Source organism: Pavona decussata, unplaced genomic scaffold, assembly GCF_977016875.1.
Source record: "Pavona decussata unplaced genomic scaffold, jaPavDecu1.1 SCAFFOLD_105, whole genome shotgun sequence".
Classification (NCBI taxonomy): Eukaryota; Metazoa; Cnidaria; class Anthozoa; order Scleractinia; family Agariciidae; genus Pavona; species Pavona decussata.
The window spans coordinates 344,161-361,512 of NW_028145519.1; the positions used below are offsets into that span (position 1 = coordinate 344,161).

General features: G+C 38.7%; 1 pseudogene; it reads left to right on the top strand.

The window, feature by feature from the left end:
- The first annotated feature begins 564 nt into the window (after positions 1 to 564).
- On the top strand, positions 565 to 17,045 carry LOC146471234 (uncharacterized; annotated as a pseudogene).
- Positions 17,046 to 17,352: the final 307 nt, after the last annotated feature.

Below are 17,352 nucleotides of genomic sequence, written 5' to 3' on the forward strand. Positions count from 1 at the left end.
CGAATTGTAAGGAAATGGAATCATTATCTGTTTTTAAGAGTAGACTTTAAATTTTACTTGAATATTTATTGAATCAGTAGCCATTGAATTTTTATCTAGTTTCTAGAAATTTTAAGATATATTTGTAAGTTTTTAGTTAGGGAAACTGTTTTTATACAGGGTTAATCTCACGACCGGGGAGTCCCTATTGAGGATGTTTTTCAGTGTATTTTTGTTGAGGCTTTCTGAATAATATGTTATGTTATGTTATGTTTACCCTTGATATAGACTGCAAAACAGTCGTATTTTTTGCGTTGGTTCACGGTCGTAGGAGTACGAGCGGTCTTCGATCGAAAGGTCTGGACCGAGTGTGAAAACGGAGAGTGGGACTGGGGAGAGACGCTGAAAAATACGACTGTCGGCTATCCATACAACAAATTCGTTCGAATTTCCCGTCGCTGTACGAACGGGAAATTCCCATTGGTTGAATTATGACGCTACCTGTCAACATAATGTCAATCGCACCTCATCAGAGATAATCGAACCTATGTCAATTTCACGCTTAAATGATCTCTTCGCGGGGAAATGGAAGACCTGAATTTGGATGCGCTTGCGAGAGATTTGGGATTTATTCTGAAATCAGAGCAAAAGGAAGCGGTCGAGTCGCTTCTCAGAGGAAGGGATGTTTTTGGTGTGTTACCGACAGGCTTTGGAAAAAGTCTTATTTATCAACTGTTTGTTTTGGCGAAGAACGCGAGCCCAAAAGCAGCTTCTTCGGTCGAACGGCCGACGATCATTGTCATTTGCCCACTAAAGAGCATCATAGAAGAGCAGATAACATCAAATGAGTTCAACTTTCGACGCAAGAGAATTCGCTTCGTCCAGTTCAAGAGAGAGATCAACTGTAATTACTTTCGCCAGCATCGGCAACGTTTTACTGTTTCTTCGGGGCTCAACAAACATGTTTTCTGAGGATATCCAACCGGTTTTAAAATTCCCATACTGAATTTTAAAAGAACGACCACACAATCTGCAATTATCCGCCGTGGTCGCTTCCTTCGACTTTCTTCCACGTCGAGAAGCAGGTTTCTTTGGTGTTGTTTGATTCATATTTAAAAACAAAACACTTCCGCCAACATTTCGGTTAAAAGCCGAACACGCTTACATTAAAAATAAAAAATAAATAAACCCATCGAGTGTATCATATTTAAATGTGGGTGGAGCTGTCAGCGAATTTTCGCACCTCAGTGATATCCGAGTCAGAACGAATTCGTTGTATGGAAAGCCGACAGTCGTTTTTTCTCGCCTCACCCGCCCTGCGGGCGTGTGAGGCTCGCGCTCGCGCTTCGCGCGCGCGAATCCACGCTTACGGCGCTTCGCGCCTTTGTAAGAGAAAAAACGACTGTTTTGCAGTCTACCCTTGATAAAACAAGCGATTGCTGATTTTCTTTTGGGGATAGCAGAAACGGCGTTATCCAATCGAAGTGGACATGATGCAAGGTAAATTGTCTACCTACTTAAAGATACGCAATTAGTACAAACGCATGGAAGCAGCGCGGCGCAAATGCATTGCATGTACACGGCTCCAAAACAAAATGTTCAGAAAAAAATTTCTCTGCGAATATTGGTGGTATCGAAACCTTTAAAGTGTCTGTGTAAAGCTTGAATCAAGTAACATAAATACAAATTATCGATTGTTGTCTGGAAGAAGCATTTTCGTTCACAAATGGTTTGCAAGCGGCCGTCGAATTACATTTCATGATAATATTTTTGGTGTGAGAGCAACTGGGCGGCCCGGGGAAAAATGTTTGGAAATTCAAAACTGTGTCAACTCTACTACTATAGTAATAATTCTAGTCTCTAAATAAATGTTAACATGTGGAGAATACGGGAAAATAGTCTTTGGTGGTTTGCAGAATTATTTTAGAGCTTTTAAACGTGTGTGTTTACAAACACATGGGAGTAGTGTGGTGCGAATGAAACAAACACGGCCACGGAACAATATTGTTCAGTAGTATACCTTCAGCAAAGATAAGTAGGGGTTATTGGCCTGGAACGAGGGGATATGTGATATATTCCCCTCGTGGCGTACCCGAGGGCGTAGCCGGAGGGCACGCCACGAGGGAAATATATCACATATCCCGGAGGGACAGGTCAATAACAAGCTTATTTTTTCGGTTGGTGAGGATTCCTAACAGAAACAAGGACCTTAAATAATTGAATGCTTATTTTATACCAGGTGGAAGTCTATAATACATAACATTTTTTAATGGCAGTAGTAGGCAGTGAGACTTCGGCCGTAAAGATGTTTTTCTCAACTGTTTTCTGAACTTTGGATTATTCACACAACAATTTGTATAAACAATTGCTTTTGCCTGCTGGTATGCGTGGTAAAAATGTTTGTCACTCTTGCATAATCACTGCATTTAGTACACTACACGTGGTTGAGCGGCTGCTGTTAAATTTTGGAAATAGTGTGCAGTCGGCTATCGTTCCGTGTGGAAACAGCGATGAGCGATTGTTAAGATTAAGTCTTTTTAACCGAAAACGTCTTACACTGTCTTTGCTGAACGGATTAGTGGTCGTATTCCTGCAAATGTAAAGAAAGCTACCAGTTGGACAGGACGTGTATGGAATGAGTGGTCACCGATGAAAGATCCTCCCTTCCAACTAGTAGTCGACAAGAAGATGAGTTTGAGTTTGTTGTTGCGCCTGTTATTGAAGTACTAGTAGTAGTAGTAGGAGTAAAAGTTATGTTCATTTTTTTCTTTAATAATAAACGATTAAGAACTCGTTGAAATGTTTGAGATTACTAAATAAGGGGAATAAGTCGAGCGGTATATGTCGAGGGGGGGGGGGGATATATATTCCCCCTTTGTTATAATCCCCTCGTCCGTTGTTATCAGCTATTGTTTTCAGCCCCGCCCTGCCCTTTTACAACCTAAGCCGCACTCAGCTTTTCAGACAGTTAATATTTGACAGGGGCTATTGACTATATTCAACCGAAAAGAACAAAGGAAACCGAGCCAACTGAAGAATAAGAGCTGATATAAAACCACACCTGGCAAACCACTTAATCAGAGCCACCACCGTAACGGTTCTATCTGCTGCCAACATCGAAAGTCGACACATTAAAGCAATAACCGGGCATACAAGCGAAGCCAGCGTCCAGAATTACTGTGACGCTCCAACATTCGAGCAGTTCAAAACAATTTCAAACAAGCTTCTGGAGTTCTTCGATCCGGCCGGAAACGAAAATAACGCTGTTGCGGTCACTCAGACAACTGTTGTTCCTCCTCCCGCTCCTTCAAGCCAACTGCCATCAGCAATTCCAAGTACTTCTGGTGCTGGAAATCAGTTTATTTTCGCGTCCATTCAAGACGGCTCACAGAATCTTGTACATGGCTTCGTTCCCGGAGGCACCTTCTACAACTGCAGTTTTAATTTAACATCTTTTTGTGGTGTATAGTATCTCACTGTTTTAGTATATACCAAAACAACTATTCACCTCAGTGTCGGTGGCTAGCGGTGGATATTTACCGAGCCGCGAAGCGGCGAGATAAATATCCACCACTACCCACCTCCACCTCGGTGAATAGTTGTTAAATGTAATGGCCGTTGAACATAGCATGTCAGTTGCCGGCAGTAGTTGGGGCTTTGTGTTCTTTTCACCAAAAAGTCTTTTCGTGGTCTGTAACGAAAAACGTCAGAAAGTGCTTTCTGTTCTTCGTAGACGTACGTTTTGAGCGCACCTCAGTCCAAAATAAACTTAAATACGTCATCTTTACACCTAAACAAATGATTTGCTAATGTCCTAAATATTTTATAGCCATATTATTTTATTTGGCTAATATTACACCACATAGCTATATTAACCCGTACGATTGAAAATGATAATACCCAAGTATCACCTAAACATTTTGCCCCCAAATTTATTAATTTAAATATATCATTTTACTACTTTTGATTTGCAAGAACGTTTCTACGTTACGCAGGCGGGGCCATTATATTTACCTAAGGTAAAACGATTCCTTTATTTTTAATTGAAAAACTCTGCAAAGAAAGGTTTACACGATGCACTGCGCAATAAAAAAACCCCACTAAATTAGAACAACAATATCGTACAATTACAGCAGTGCTACTTAACTGAAGAAAACGAAATAAAAAGAACAGCTGACAGATGTTCCTCGCTCTACGTTTTACAAACACGGATGAGAAAATGAATGTACCATGAATATTTAAATATTTTTCCAAGGTGATAACCGTTACAAACACTGTATTATTATATAAACATCATTGAAAAACTCTCGATAACATTATATCTTCACAAGTGATAATAACTGATGTTATCTTCACACGTGAAAATATCATCGTTGCTATGGTTACAAAACAAATCACGGCTTTTGCAGCGGCGCCTTTTACAGCTTTGATATCGCACAATTACAGCAATGCTTTGTTGGGTGCATACGGTTAAGAAGGGCTGATAGGTAATCCTCGCTCTACCTCTTGCAAACACGGGTGAGAATATCAATGATAAGTAAAATTTAGATCATATTTTCGAACGTGATAAGCGTCACTAACACTGTGATGTTTGATGTTACACGTACTACTTGTCTCAACTGTCACTTTTAGATTTTGACAAAAATATTTGAACTTTGTCGCAAAATGAACAACAGCGTCAGAATTGCATCCCTTTATTAAATAGTAAGCTGGTAAGCCAGGAGTACTATTGTTTTCTTCAGGTTCCTATTAATTGATTTAAAATACTTACTCTGCCTTACTCTGTAAATTTTACTTTGTTTACATCATCATCATCATCATCATCATCATCATCATCATCATCATCATCATTATCATCATCATCATTATCATCATCATCAACCTCATCATCATCATCATCATCATCATCATCATCATCATCAATCTTTATTTAAGAGCATGAAATCTTATCATAAAAATGCTCTTCCTAGGAGTCGTGTAAAAAATTACAAAAGAATAAATCAACTATATTTACAGGAATACATTGATTAGATCAGCAAGCGAAACTATTAAACAAGTGTAAAGTAAAAAACCTATATTATAAAACTTTCTTCAATTTATAGTGCACTAAAAACCACCTCAGCCTTCTCGTGTCTTTTAAATTTTATGAAAGGTTTGGCTCTAAGTATTTACTCTCCTGTCCTAACCATGGTCATCAGAGAACGCAAAGTGGAATGAATAAATGAATGACTCGAAAACAAGGTAAACTTTCTACCTACTAAATGATACCCAGTACGGAAGTATTTTTCTGTACTCATTTTTTTATGGAAACGGAGTCACGGCCGGACGAAGTGCTGACGCTCGAAACGTCAGCTCTTGAATATCTTTCTGGTTGCCATATTATCCTATTAAGTCAATTTATAAAACCAAAACCACTTCCCCTGCGAACCTACTTAAAATACACAGTGAATCCCACTAAATCATTGTGAAATGCCGGCAGACAAGATCGAGCCTCCGTACTCGGTATGGAGGCCAGGTCTGAGCAAGCAACTCGAGTAATTACAGTAAAAACCCACGTATAAGAACCTAGTGATTTAAGAACCTACAGGCTGAAATTGAGCATTTTAATACCCAAATACATAAGAACCTGTTCAGCCTGGCAAAGAAAAATAGGTTCTTATACAAAAAAACAGTCTTATTTTATAGCCAAAATACTGGATTTTAATTGTTAGAAATTGTGAAATTTCTGAGAAATTTTTTTTTTTTTTTTAATACAGTATGTACGTAGTACAATGAAGAAACTTCAAAATTGAAAATCTTTTAAATACAGAGGATAGAATATGTACTGTATAAAATTATACTGGTGAAGTCTTGGGACTTGAATCTGTATAGCGCCCTGACTTTTGCTCATTATTTATATATTTACATATTGATAATGTTTGATTGTTTTCTTTTTCTTTTTTAGAACATGATGAGCTTTTGTTTTTTATTTAAATTTATGTGAACTTTCACTGTACATTTTGTAAATAGCCCAAAATGTTTTGTTCTTTACAGCATGGAATAATCAAGCAAACAAGACAGGTATTTTTAAAATTTACATGATTATCAAATACAACTGTAAATATGGTAGCCTGATACTTATTTTATTAATGTTTAGAAAACAAGGCTTGGCATTTTTGCTGTTTAAAATACAAATGACAGTATAAGTAGTTCTCTGAATGGTATCACTATGACAAATCCTACAAATAAGAACCTACTAAGAACCTAATCAGCCTGACTTCGGAAAAACTACCCCAAAATATAAGAACCCATGCAGCCTGAACCCAATAATTCTAGGCTCTTATACGCGGGTTTTTACTGTAGAGATTAAGCACCCACAGCAACATCAAAGATCGAGTCAAAGCTCAGGATAACTCCCGAAACAACCCAGGCAGAGAGTTGCCCCTGGCTTTGACCTAAAATGTTGACGTACTCTTTATACTTGCCTCCCACTACTTCTTACGACATGTCGATGTTTCTAGGTTTTGCACCTTCTCACCGGAAGTACCATTCTGGCGGAATGATCTGCTAAACCAACTTAGCCTAAGTTGCTATTACTCAGAACATTTTCGAGAAAAAAGATGCCTCTCTTCTCTCAGGCGTCACTCCGCTACAAACCTCCCAGACGTTCCCTCCCGGGAGTGCCCGCGTTTGGTTATCTGACCAAAAAGTTGAAGGGACGGCGCTAGGCAAAACAGGCACCTCGTGCCTCTACACTGTGGACAACCCAAATGGTCGAGATGTGTTCAGAATTGAACACAACTACGAAAATAAAAAAAAAAAAAGCCAATCGTCGTCGACGAAAATCGACGGAGTAATTCAAATGAGTTTGACTGAAGGCCCTCGACGAGACTGCGAAATTTACAAAAATTCGCAAAACTTGCAAAAATAACATGAATCGTTAAAGGTCAAAACCTTCAATAAATAGATGAAACTGTACCACAACAACAAAACTATAATATATGTTGATTACATGTGACGTCATGGCGGCCATGTTGGTGGATAGGAACAACAACATGTCTTGTCCTCGCGCCATCATGGCGGCTATGCAATCCACCTATAGCAAGAACACATGGCTGATTATTTTCTGATATGATGGTAAGCATGAAAATATCGATATCTTCTCTTGTGAAAGGAAAAATTAGTATCTTCACCGAGCCCTGTGAAGATATTACATTTGTAAACAGAAGAAATTCTAGTATTTCTTTGGATATCTTTATAATAAAATGGAATAACATTCAATTTTCTGACTTGGATCCGTCTAGAAACTAAATTACCAAGTGCTTCATCTAATAAGTAAATGTTGTAATAAGCAGGGGCAGTGCAAAGGATAAGTAAAGTAGATTAAATAATACAAAATAATTAAACATGTCATTATGGATAATTTAAGGAACACTATGAGAAGATACACAGGGCTTGCACTGTAAGTATTCTGGAGAGCTTCATACAATTCATTATACTTTTAGTATAAGGAATTATCGGATTATCTTAGGGCGCTGTGGGTGTTTTCACGTTATGTCATGGCGAGGCGTCATAATCTGTTTCTACCAACATTAATCTGTCAGGAAAAATATGCGCATGTGAAAGTAAACCAGAGATGAGCAGCGGTGAGGGCCGTCTTAAACTTGTCATCAAGTTCTAATCAACGCGCATTTCGGCGTTCACTGCACTAAAAATGCCTGTTTTACTCTGAGGCAATTATCACGTGAAACTCGATTTAAAAATAAAATAATTTGAATCTCGATCTGGTCAATACAGACCGGCTATAATGACAGACATTGTAGATCGAAATGAACGAGAAAGGTTAACGCGGTGGGTCATTCGATCACGTAAAAACACTCTAGAAGAAAAAAGGAAACAGAGACAAGAATGGAGAAAAGGGATTCAAAAGCGGAAAATGGCGAATTCTATCGCAACTACTACAGCGTGCTGAGGTGGCAAACGACGTATTACAAAGAAATCCTGATGTCAAGGAAAAACAAAACGTTAATTTCTAATCTCAAAGATTGATAATATGCACCGTTTGAATATCGTTGAGTTGAATGCAGTAGAAGTAAAATCGTTTGTGTCCTGTTGTATTTAAAACGAGGGACAGTTTCTGTTAAGGAATCGAGGTACCTTTCAGGAAATCCTTCGTGCGCGCGTTATTTTTAATAGAACCACGTTTTCATTTTTATTGTTTCGATTAGCGCGCGCGAGTCTTCAAACACAAACTTGGTGATGTTCACTTGACTGAATGACGAGCCTTCGTATTAGCGCAAACATCCAAACAATATAATAAACTACAAAAGTGTGTGAGGCTTTTTCGATATTCTTATTGGTTCCCGAGAAAAGCAATTGTAAAGTTGGCCAATAGGAAATTTATATATGCGTGTCATGCTCTAGACCGACACGATAAAAATTTTTTGAATTTCACAAAAGCCTCACACACTTCTGTAGCTAAATGTCCGACCAATTCACTGGAAAACAAACTTTGATTTTTGGGCCTCTAAAGATTCGCACAGTTTTCACACCTCGTTAAAGCGGATGTCAACACAATCATCGTGAATCATGCCGCGGACCAATCAAAAATGGCGTGGGGCCCCCAAAGGAGTCTCGTGACAAAGCCGGTCTTGGTGTTTTGCGGGAAAGGTCACGTTGTTTATCTTTGGATACAAGACGAAATGGTAAAAGTGAAGAATTCCTCGCGAAACCCGGCAAAGCAGCGGCGGCGAAACAACAAAAAGACGGTTCAGCCGTCTGAAGAAGGTGTTGTCGATCATAAAAAGCTTTGGTTGGTGCAATGAACACCCTCGGGTAAGGTTTGTAAAATGTCATCGCGCTGCTTGACGCGTAATTGGGATTTCCGCATTATGCCGCCTTTAGCCATTTTTTACCCGATGTCCTAAAACAGTCTTTTTAACATATCGTGCACATATAATACACACCGCTATTGAAATATACAAAGGTCTTATTGAACCACATTTTGACTACTGCAGTGTTGTTTGGGATGGCTTGTCTCAACAGCTGAGTGAGAAACTACAAAAATTACAAAATCGCGCTGCCAGAGTAATTACTAAATCAAGTTAAAATACGAACTCTATCTATCTTCTCAACTCTCTCAACTGGGACAACTTATCCGTTAGAAGAACGAAGCAAAAGCAAATTTAATGTACAAATGCGTCAACCAGCTCGCCCCAAATTATCTTTGTAACATGTTCACTCCGAGAACTTTGTCTTTCGATCTTCGTGACGCAAGTCAAAATTTGTACTTGCCGAAACCGAGAACTGACTACCTGAAGCGTAGTTTCAGTTATAGCGGAGCTTCTCTTTGGAACGATCTTCCTTAGGATATCCGCACTACAACATCTCTAAGAAACTTCAAGACAAGAATTGATAAATGGCTCTCTGTACCGGACTCCCACACGGCAAATATGTAAACCAGTAAATAGTTTATTTACTATTGTTATACTGATATTTTAACCGTGTTTTAAATAAAGATTTAATTAATCAATTAATTAATTAATTAATTAATTAATTCATTCATTCATTCGTCTGTTCTTTTAATGATTTTGTTAAAATGTGTTCGTGAATTTACTCATTAACGTCGTATCTAACGAACGAGTGAAAAAAAGAAATTTTGCAAAGTCCGACAACTTTTCGTTTACAGTTCCCTTAATACCACAGCAAGCTAGCAAACAGCACTGGTTCCCTTGTTATTAAAACCATACCTCTTTAAAAAAAATAATAATTCAGATGATGTTGTATTGATGGATATTATAATGACAAAAAAGACAAACTTTACATCTGCTGTAACTCCAGCATGTTGTATTTCAAATCTGTTACAAGCAGACTTTTGTATTTTCAACATTTTAACTTTGTGGTTTCAATGACAGATGCTTCAAACCAAGCTGATTATCACAGTTTGTACCCTGCCGTATTAAACGAGGGGCAGTCCCTGTTAGTATCACAGCAAGGTAGCAAACAGCACCGGTTCCCTTGTTTCTTGGTGAATTTAGAGATCGGGGAAAGTAAATTTATATACTGAACTATTACAAAAAAAAATATTGCTTTTTAAGCACTGAACGTTTTTAATTAATGATTTTGTTGATTATTTTAAGTGCATTTCGTGGCAATTTCGAGGTGTTAATATCACAATTTTCAGGGAGGGCATCCCCTGGAAACCACCCCCCTCCCCCAATTGGCTCATCTTACAAAAACCTGGGTTACGCTGCTCTTATGGGTGTGCCACCTAAAGTACAGCCTACGTTTGCTAATATTAAACAGAACACTGGGTTACACTGCACTCATGGATGTGCCACCTAAAGTGCAGCCCACGTTTTTGTTGATATTAAACAAAACACTTGGTTACATTGCACTCATGGGTGTGCCACATAAAATACAGCCTACGTTTTTGTTGATATTATAAACTAAATTCGATTTTAAGACGGCAATACGACTTTACATTGACGGCTAGTTGGGAGAAAATATATTCCGTATTGGGCGGAGTCGCCGTCAATATAAAGTCGTATTGCCGTCTCAAAATCGAATTTAGTTTTTTTAATCTCGATACTGACATTTTGTTGGAGAGAGTAAACGGATAAAGTACAAACCGTGCGCTGATTGAAAGAGAAATTCTTACTTCAGTTAAACTGTAGCCATGGTAATATCCGTGCGCGAAATTTTTTCTCGGGGCGGGTTATTTGAATTTTTGGCTTTAAATTTTACGTCAAAACAAAAACAAAAAGTTACAGTCCATAAAGCACCTAACATTAATGAAACAGACGAGCTAGTAGGTTTGAAAATTTTACCAGCAAATTTTATTGAAAATTTGTTACCGCCGAGATATAAACAACAACATGAAAACAGGATGAATAAACCTCACAACCAGAAGCAAGAATAAAAAGAGCAACCATACTAGCACCAAAAAACGAAAACAGAGCATTGTTATCCGGCCTAGCTTAGATGCCGTGGAGATTTAGAAATTTGAAAGAGACCAACATTACCGAGTCTGCCGTTCGGCGCTACCACAAGAAGATCAAATTGACAGACCTCAAATGGATGAGGTGGCAGCCTCTTTGAAGATGTCATTAAACCTTAAGCTTTGATCTGACAACGTTAATTGAAATAGCTGTAAATATTGGCTTTGCTTCACAAAATCGACGGTGAATTTAAACAGGTGATTCTGGCAGTTGTAGCCAGATAATATAAATGACACACTACTTTGTCAAACATCATCGAACTAACACTACAAGAAACAAAGCACTGTGAGAAACATTTTGCTATTTTTTTTGCGCCTCATTAACAAGTTTATCTCTGTTCAACAGTGTGCGAAAAGAACAGAGTTAACCATTAAAATATGTGACAAACAGTGTACGTTTTCTGTACGATTTCTGCTCTGCACAGTTAACACAAAAACAACAAAAAACTAACAAATTTGTATTTATTTATTTTTTTGGGGGGAGGGGGAATATATTATTTTTTGTCTTTTCTAATACTTTGTGTTAGACACGTCACACGCGGTTCATGATGTGGTCATTCGTGGTGAGTTGTAATGCGTTCTTCTCTTAAATTTCTTGAGGGATCCTGTCTCCGACGCCTCGCAGATCATTTGCGGTTCGATTTTTATTTCGCCATATATATTTTTTACTGTTGCTGTTTTGATTTTTTCCATTTTTGGCGATGTTAACAGGTTAAGACTTGTCTATCTTCTAAGTTTTGCTTGTTTAATACGATGGCCCTTTTATCCCACTACATCTCTTGTTTTGGGTCACCCGACGAACAAGTATCGAATTTTGTTTCGTGGCTGTCCCATCGAGTTCATATCTCTCACTCTCGCAAGATGCCAAAATCTGCTTGCATTGATTTGTAGGGATCCAGTATTTTTCGATAAATCCGCAAGAAAAATGTAACGTAGGTGACTTTCTCATGTCTGTCCTGAGGTGCTCCTTCAGAGCGAAACATTGCCAACGTACATTGAGCTTCTTAGTTGTCGGCGAAATTAAGACCAAATTAAAAAGAAATCAAATGAATCAAGCAAGATCAGTTCTCTTTTTTGTAGATTCGTGAGAACCGGGTTGGAAACCAAAGAGAATCGGAATCCAGCTCAATAGTTGTGTCAGTCAATGATTGCAACCTTGGCATATTGTAAAACTTATAGAAACAAGTCGGATTATATTTAAGAACAGCGCGACAAGTACTTGCTCGTTCGCACGGTTGGGACTACGGTTTGAAAGACGATGTAGTAAATGGAATCTGATCAGCGCAAAACAGGCGTCCAGGTGTTCCGTTTTGTGGTTATATTCACATCCATTGTGCCGCATAGTACAAGCTGCCTGTGGTTCAGTTTCTATTCTCTCCTTCATTTACCCTGAAAACCTCCAGCTGAAAACCATCGTCGGCATCTGCTTGAATTTCTACATTGATCTCAGTATTTGAGTGTCTCGTCTTGGTTGAGGTGTTGTTTCTACGTTCCATTTGGAGAGTGAAAGTACTTTCCAACCTCAAACCCACTCTGTCTGCCTGAGCAGGTTGTAAGGCAAGATTCTGCTGTCGTTTGCGCAACAATTTCTTCAAAGAATTTCTAAATATCGGCATTCTAAAGGTGTAAACGAATGGATTGACTATCGAATTTGCCAGATGAAGAACATTCACGAACCAGAGGACGAATAGGGGAAAACACGGGTGACAGAAATCTCTTACAGTGTGCACAACAAAAGCAGGCAGCCAAAACACTAGCGATACAGCAATTACTTTGTACATTGTTTTTGAAAGTCGTAAGTTATGTTCAGTGGATCGATTGGTTTGGGGTGCTATTTCTGCTGATGTGCTTCGTAATCGACTACGTATCTTGATATAGCTTGCACAAATAACCGACAGAGCAATAAATAGGCCAATGTGTATGAAGAGAGTAAAATATATCTTTTCAACCTTTTTGTAATACTTCGGTAATAAATATAGTCCAGCGGTGCATAATCCAAATACCCAGGCGATAACAGCGGCATAAATGTAAACTCTTGTGTTTGTTACACGATGGCGAAGCGGATATAGCACCGCGTAAACCCGCTCAAGAGCAACAAGAGCGAGAAAAAACACCGATGTACTTGATACAAGTTGTGGAAGTGCTGATAAAAGAATGTTAGCCTTCTTTTGATTTCCTTGAGCGGCGGTCATTTTATCAAACTTTCCGGTCGATAAGCCAATGAGTTCTGATATTCCTACAAGCAAATCGGCGACTGCCAGGTTGATTAGAAGAAAGCAAGTTCGCTTTTGATGTAATCTCTGTCTCCAGAAGACAAAGATGGTGAACGAATTCCCAATGATGATAAATACTGCTTCCAGTATGTAGATAATGATGAATGTAATGGCCGTTGAATCTACCATGTCAGGCTCAGTAGTTGTGGCTTTGTGCTTTTTTCACCCAAAGGTCTTTTCGTGTTCTGCAGCAAAAACCGTCAGAAAGTGCTTTTTGTTCCACACAGAAATAAGAATATGTTTCGAGCGTACGTCTTTTTGACACTCTTAACAATAGTGAGTTGAGATTAAATTGATAGCTTTGATCTAGATGTCAGAAATGCGTACTGCGAATGTTGAAATTATGTGTGATATTTGTCTTGAAACGAATTAGCCAACCCATAAACAGGCCATTTCGGAGTTGATTCTATTGAATTTCATTTTAAAAATAAGTGTCCATTCATATGCAAACCAAACTAATTTTCATATGAAAGGCTTTACGCTTGGCCTCGCTTTCAAAATGAAGCTCACGGCCCTTCGGAAATGGCCTATTGAAAATGTTGAAACCCAAAGCATCACCTAAAGTTTTTGCCCCAACCCATGATGAACTCAAACACGTCATGTTTTTACAGACTAAACATTAGTACATTAGTGAGTTGAAATTTAGATAAATAGCTTTGATCTTCATGTCAGAAATACATGTTTTGAATTTCAATAAATAGATAGACATACTGCCTTTACTTTTCGGACATTGACTGATGCTCTATGATAAAAACGTTCACTTTTTATTTGCTATTAATGTTATAAATATGTTATACGCTTTTTATTTGCCTAATATTGCACAACATAGCCATATAAATTTAAAACGACGAAACGTAAAAAAGACCACCTAAAAGTTCCACAAAACTAAAAAAAATAAATGCAACACCATGTTACTTCATAAAATTATAAGACAATCCTCTTTGTAACTGTAACTGTTTATTTTTTTTATTCGCAAGCGACGCCTTTGTATTCGCCTGTCGTAAAACGATTGCTTTTTTGTTTTTTAAATTGAACAACACTGTAAAGAGAATTGTACACAAAGCACATCGAAATAAAGAAAGAAAAAAGCTACAGGAATGCTACTGTAGCCTTGTTGGATCGTGCGGTAGGGAAGACCTGACAGATTTCTCTCCCTCAATATATCTGAGCTTATTTTCCAAAAGGTGGCTACAGAAACTGAGCACATTTTGAGAATATGCAAGTCATTAACAAGATTTCAGTTACGACTAGAAATCATCCCTAAGACCTACTTTCTACGGCCAAAATCTGCCACCTCCTCAAGCAAAACTCACAATATGCAACCCTTAGTCCATGTCCAAAAATTACCAGTTTAGCTCAAAAAAGGACCCGATAGGGAGCATATTAGACGAGGAAGAACGCTGCACTCATAAGAATTCTTCCCTCACTAGACTTAATGATGTCCCCAGGAAAGCTTTGCTTCAGGAAGCCAAACAAAAAGCTAGGTCTAATGAATTTGTTCTGCGCTCAGAGCACGCCGAATTCAAAGCGAATCATTGTGCGGCTTATAGAAATTTGAGAGGGAATGGGGCTTACTGTTCCGGACAGGCACAGGAAGGGGGGGGGGGGGGGGGGGAAAAGGTTTTTGTTTCACGAACGTTTTCTAATGACCCTTGTAATCTATTTACTAACTGATGTGAAATTCAATACGAAACGCTAAAACAATAAAATAACAAAATAACAAAAGCTGTAATTTCTGTAGCCACCTTCTGGAAAATCAGCTCAGATGTATCTTATAGCTTCTCGCATACTGTTTCCTAACGTGAGAAGCATCACTAACGCCGTTATATTTGATATTACTCATACTACTTGTCACAACTAGCACTTTTTGATTTTAACAAAAATATTTAAATCCTGTGAGAAGGGGAACCTCACAGCGTTAAAATTGCATTTCATTTATTAAATGCTAACCTGGTGCGCCAGGAGTATTATTGTTTTCTACAGGTTTTTCTTAATTGATTAAACATATTTTACTTTCTCAATTTTTACTCTGTTCACAAGCGCTATGTTAATCCATTTCGGCTTTCTCGTGTCTCAGCTTTTAAATTTTATGAAGGTTCAGCTCTTAGTAATTGCTCTCGTGTACAAGCTATAGGCATCAGAGAGCGGGAAGCGGACTAAGTAAATGAATGATAATACAAGGTTAACTTTTATCTACTACAGGATACCTATTTAGGCTTTTCATACGGAGAATACGGAAAACGGATTCACGCTCTGACTAAGGGCTGGAACTCGAAATTTTAGCTCTTGTATCTTTTTATGGTTGTCAAATTACCTAATAAACTCAGTTGATACGAGCAATATTCGTTTCCACACCCCACAAACCCCCTTGAAATACATGAAACCCACCAAATCATATATTACAATAATTTCATCGGGCATTGCGGCGCATTTTGCGGGCTAAAATGGAGAATTCAGCGGGCTGAAATGTATTATTCAAATGTTAGCGCCGTTTTCTTGTTTATTCGACTGGAAACGCTGCCATCTCTAAAGAAATTGTTTTCATTTGGGATAGAAAATGACTAAACACCAAACGAACAAGGCTTTCAATCATCTCAACTTGACGAAGACGAATAACAAAAAACTCGAAGAAGCATCCATACCCCAAACACGAGAAAACAAATTTCGTAGGGCGTGAAAAATTTCAGTGACTGGTGCGACAAGAGACGAATTGATTGTGACCTGCATTCCGTAAGCCCAATATAATTGAGCGGCATTCTTTGGAGATTTTATGCAGAGGTTAAAAAGTAAAAAAAAACTCACACCAAGTGCCTTGACCGGTATAAGGGCTCCAATAGACCGCAAAATTAGCAGCCAGCCCATTTCAAGACCAAACAAACAAAATTTTTGAAGCTGTTTATAGATCGAACTTTAAACAAGGAAACTCCAAGCCCAAGCATTAAAGTCCAATTGAAGCTGGTGATATGGAGAAGCTCAAGTCCTATTTCTCGACTGACTGTCCTGACAAGCTTCAAGAATTTGTTTGGTTTAATCTGTGCTATTATTTGGGCAGGAGAGGAAGGGAGGGCTTGCGCGAACTTACAACTGAAGAACTCGCTCGAATTCAAGAAAGATGATCAAGATAAAGAATATGTCACCATAAAGCACACAGAGCAGTCCAAGAACTACCAAGGTGGTTCTCAACAGAAAGATCAAGGTTATACTGAAGTGAGAATGTACGGAATACCTGGCTCGCCAATGGATTCCATATTAAGCTCACTGAAAATTAAGTTCAGTAAACTTCATCCGGAGTGTGGAGCGCTTTTTCAGACTCCATTGATAAACTCTGGCAAGTCGGGAACCTGTTGGTACAAGAACGAGCCCCTGTGAAAGTATATAATCGCCCATCTGATGCCCAAAATATCGAAAAAGGCCGAGGCCTTTCTCAAATCTATACCGCACATTGTGTGTGAGCTTCTGCAATAACCAGTCTTCACCAAGCTGGAGTTGATGCCAAGCAAATTTACGCCATTACAAAGCACAAGAATGAACAAAGCTCGACGCCCTATATCAAGGATAGCTCTAGCTTCCAGAAACGAACTTGTTCTAACATCCTCAGCCGTCCGTTCGCTGCAAATGAAACCGTTGGTGCTACTGGTTACGATCCAAATAATGCTTGCAGTAGCTTCATTGCCAACCGCGAACTCCGCGAAGCAAACGTAAGTTTTTCTTCGACGAGCGAAGCCCGCTCGGTCCAGGCAGTTGTGCCAAACTGTCAATTTAGCAATTGTACAGTACACATGATGAGCTTAGGTGAAGAAAAAAATGTATGCTAATGAGCTTACGGTGAGTTGAAATCACCAATGGCTTATCATTAACTGCAACAAGAGAAACCGTTTTGCACCTTTGCGTGTTATAATTCATGGTCGGAATGGTCTTTTTTCACACGTGCAGAGTTCCAGCAGTCACGCAGAGAGAAACAGAATCCCAGACATCGTGGTTTGTGCAGATCGAACGCGCGAGGAATGCTTTCGTTTCATCCACGCGAACGGTAACCAGTAACGAAGGTTCTTACGCTTTTTGTAAGACATGGTTCTTTTGCTCGAATAGTAACTCCAGGGCACAGACTTTATATAATATGAA